We start from the raw sequence: 4,659 nt of genomic DNA, 5'->3' as shown, positions 1-4,659 counted from the left end.
ATTAGTTGCCTCTCCCATAATGCCAATGGTCATCACTACTGTGGATATAATAAGGGATTTTTTCAACGAAGGCTCAATTTCCTTCATAACCTTGATCTCAAATATGTCAGTTGCAAACATAGGTGTGACTAAGTAAGTAATGATACCCCTCAAAATAATGAGCAAGGGGCAGCACATGGTAGTAATATCATGATAGTTTACAAATTTTTATATGGATGAAACAACTAGAGTTGCACAGGAGATTCAACATAGTACCCAAATAGATATCATCCCATACCAGTGATATCTCTAACATTGTCACCAGGCTTATCAACAATGACAACTAGTGACAACTAGGTTGCATGGATCGTCTTCAGGAATGTTCTCTCAACCTTTCCAACAAGATCAATACCTACATATGTTGCTTTGGTGTAAATACCATCAACTACAGTGCCATTAAAGAACCTCCAACACCATAACCCTAGCACGAGGCATCCAGACCAGGAAAACTGATAAACTATAAAATTTACAATAAGAGAGTACCCAAAAAAAGGAAACAAACCATAAGAAAAGGTATATGGCACACAAAGTGCTATAAATTTTTTTACAAGTATTGGTGATAGAATTTGGTGAAGTGCCCATAATCCAAGTAAGCGAAAAAACCCATTTGTTTTAACTTCTAGAACTTTATTCACCAGTTGTCATCTATAAGGGTTGCCATTTAACCCAGCAATACCATTTTCATCCATATTTTGAGAAATAGAAGCCCAATATCCCAATCATGATAGAGAAGAAACAGAGGAATTTATCCATAGGAACTTGCAAAGGGGCTACCACCAGCATATTGAACGAAAATTTGATCAAAACATATATCACGATGGTCCATAACATAAGAATACAACTTTTCATGACCATTATGTAGCATTTTAAGAGCCGCATGAAAATAACTATGAAGCTATGAACTCTTAAATAGTCTATTAAATATCCAACTCCAGTTGCTACAACCCAAATGACATAACATTGAGACTATTGAAGGCATAAGGATTATTGCACTTAATGCCATGGGTAATTGGAAGCTATGGAATTGAAGCAAGCATTACTTTCCCTAAAAATATTTGTTGAGTTGAAGCAGAGCATGGTTAACCATGCCCAAAATAACAACAATACAATGTGGATAGTAAATTTATACTCTTATAATCATCTTGTTCATCTCCATCATTCACCTCAAAAGTCACACCCTCGTTTTCATGCACCATCCTCCCGATAATCCCAACAAGAAGAAGTGCTACTCTATGGCGATTATGTTCTTGGACACCATGAGGAAAACCATCATGTAACCATCCTTGTATTGGGGTTTGGTAAGAGGAATTCAAACAATCTAAGCATCTAACAAGTAAAAGAAAAACAGTGGAAAAGAACAATCTTAAAATTTGCTCGTGGCCTAAAGGGATCAATGGAAAATGGAATACAAATATGAAACAAAACCATGTTCTGTAGGATCTCTATAAATGGATATAAAATCGATGTATCCAAAGGGTATAGGGAATGTTTCGAAAATATTATGAGTTTGAATGGTAGGAATATCAATAAAACAATCAAGCTTCCATAAACCACAATAGGAAGCAAGACCCTTCATGCATGTTTTGAGATCTCAAAATGGATTATAATTTGGATCAGTAGGATCTTTGAGAAATTACAAAACACCAATACCTCTCGAAGAATGCTAACAAATATGCTTATTTGTAACATATACATAATGTTTATCAATAACCCATACCTTGTAGGATTTTATCATCAAATCACCTAGCTTTGATCAAAACCAACTTTAAATCCTAGTTTCCATGGAGTTATAACTCACTCTGATACCATTGATCCAAAGAGGAAGGAGACTAAATATGACCACAAGATAGAAAATAAAATAGAAAGAGAAAGATAGCACTCAACTCAGAACGAGAAATGATTTTACATCTACATTGTGGAGTCTTCCATGTCCTTTTGAAAGGTGAGGCCCTTATTTATAGTACTTTCAGTTCTTCCTTGAGTTACGTCATTCAATACCATGGGTAAAAACCATGGGTGGATACCACTTTGCATTCTGATCACTCATGGCTTTTCATGGCCCGTATCAAGTCTTCACATCTTCTTTAACTACTATTATATTATAATTACAATTATTATGTGTCTTTTTCCCATTTACATTTGCATACCCATATAGGGTCTAATAACATAATTGGTTATAATTATAGTACTAGTGAGGGAGGGTTAAGTCTTGGGGATGATACAAATGGCCTTAAGCTCAATGTTGACAAAACTTAATTGAGGTTCTATGAGACCTTGTTTAGCTTGGGTACCATATTTAGAATGAGGCAAAATTCAAAGTAGGTTTCCTCGGGATATGTGTTTCATAGAAATAAATAAATAAAGAATCTAAATAACAATAAGAAGTTGCTACAAGAAATTAAGATAGAAGGACTTATCAACCAAAAACATTGATAAGTAAATAAATAATCATTGGCCCAATCGAAGTAGAAGAGTCGTTAGATATAAAAATCCAAACTCTTGAGAAAGAACCAATATAGATCTAGTCAACAACAAAAAATGCAAATACGGTAGAAATAGGAATACTTTTATATGTTAAACTACAAACAATGGATTTAGAAACCCTAGTAAATCCAAGTATCTTTTGATCTAAATCTTAGGGGGTTATAGTTCAAGTTTAAATGTATAAGTCAAAAAGTCACATTTTTATGTAAAAGACAACTTGGCAGATAGGTAGTTGACGAAGTAGACCCTCATTGAAATTTACTCCATCAAAAACACACCCTATAAGAATAAAATAGGAGCAGAGTGAAGGTCGAGAATGATAGGTCCCAAAATTGGCCTCATTGCATGTAATGGTTCTTCTTAATGGAATTCTTCTTCTTCTTTTACTCTCTCTCTCTCTCTCTCTCTCTCTCTCTCTCGCTCTCTCTCTCTCTCTCTCTCTCTCTCTCTCTCTCTCTATCTCTCAATATTTTGGTGATGTATTCAACATTTTCACTTTTATCAATGGTCTTGTGATTATTTTTATGGCAGATCTATATGTTTGCTTTCCTACTCTCTCAGTATTCAAGCCTATTGGATCTTATCCCTCAAGATCCAGATCAGTGGTATCAAAGTAGGATATAACTCCATGTGAATGAGGGTTTGAAGCATATTTCAATTTCAAATTTTTACAGCAATCTCCAACCTCCTTTTGGTACTTTTGGAGTCCAATTTCTTGGCCATACACTGTAACTATCACTGTATTCGTCCACAAGAATTATAGGGTTTTATACCCTTGGATCTTCAATTACCATTGGAAGAGAATTATTACTTGGATTCACTACATCCATTGGTATACAATATGGAGGTTCCATGGCCTCTATAGTAACCCATGTTACTCTACAAACCCTTGTCATCCTTTGTAGCCCTCTACTCTTGGTATTCTCACATTCACTGGCACAATAATGGATGGAACATAGGTAAATAATCTTCAGTGAAATTCGTGCGGGTGCCATGACCTCTATATAATAGTTTATAGGGTTCAAAATAGATCATTATAAATAATTTTTCATTATTTCAATTGGGATTTTTACAGAGTTTGATTTGGGTTCCTATTTTGAGAGGTATCATAGATTGATGTCACATGTCTATATAAAAATGTGACTATGCATACTTTGAGCTTAAAGAATGAATTTATCACTCCATACGTCATCAAAAAGAAAAATTGTTATATCAATGGAAAGGTATTTTCAATATTTAAATGGCCCTTTGACATAATTTGATTTCGCCACCCGTAACAAAATTTATTAGCAAAGTTGCAATAAGAGTCCATTCTAGGAAAAATAATTAATAGCCATAATTTTGGGTCATCTGCAAACCCTCCATTATGCATAAACAAAAAAAAACCATTTTTATTAATTGGCACTTGGAATATTGTAATCATTATGGTTATGAGTCACTTGCAAACCCACGGTTATTGGTTTACCACACAAATCTCTTCTCTTGATTAGCCCATGGCATATTGTAATCATGATGGTACTTTAAACATAATGGGATCCTACATTTTTAGCATTTTGAAAGATGGGGACCATCATTTTCTAGGGGTTGGGGGTTGGGGGTTGGGGAGGGGTTGATCCAAATCTTAGGGGGTTTGTTTTCAAAGTTTAGATGTATAAGTCATAAAGTCATATTTTTGTGTGAAAGGGAACTTGATAGATATGTAATTTGTGGAGTAAACCCTAGTTAATGTCGACTTCGTCAAAAGGACACCTTATAAGAAGGAAATAGAAGGAGAGTGAAGTTCGGGAAGGAAACTTTATTTTATTCAAGGAAATTTTATTTTTATTCAATATGTTATCCCTTATTCTTCTCGTTATGTATATGCTTTTACTGATGAACAAATATAACATCCTTATTCCTCTCCTTTACTACTTGATGAAAATAATGTTATGTGTCATAATAAATTAACTTTGTATGCTTCTTAATAATGTTTTTCTCTTTTGTCAGCCAAGTTTTGTCAGCCTTTAAGAGAAAGAGTGAAAGATATAGCGAAATACAATTTAGGCCAGATTGAGAAATGAATGGAGCTTCATAACTTCTTCCACATTAAGATGCCACTTATCCACACCACATTAAAAACTAGTTACATAGAGAATA

The 4,659-nt window shown here is 34.3% G+C and overlaps 1 pseudogene; it reads right to left on the bottom strand.

Annotated features, from left to right (window-relative positions):
* Window positions 1-332: 332 nt before the first annotated feature.
* LOC149227272 (putative E3 ubiquitin ligase SUD1 pseudogene) lies at window positions 333-1,848 on the bottom strand (annotated as a pseudogene).
* Between the last annotated feature and the right edge of the window lie 2,811 nt (window positions 1,849-4,659).

Source organism: Pinus tabuliformis, chromosome J (assembly GCF_031772625.1).
Source record: "Pinus tabuliformis cultivar Carrire ecotype Pingquan chromosome J, CPIR1, whole genome shotgun sequence".
In the NCBI taxonomy this organism is placed as follows: Eukaryota; Viridiplantae; Streptophyta; class Pinopsida; order Pinales; family Pinaceae; genus Pinus; species Pinus tabuliformis.
The sequence above is the reverse complement of the archived record's forward strand: the minus strand, read 5'-3'. Positions and strand labels throughout refer to the sequence as shown.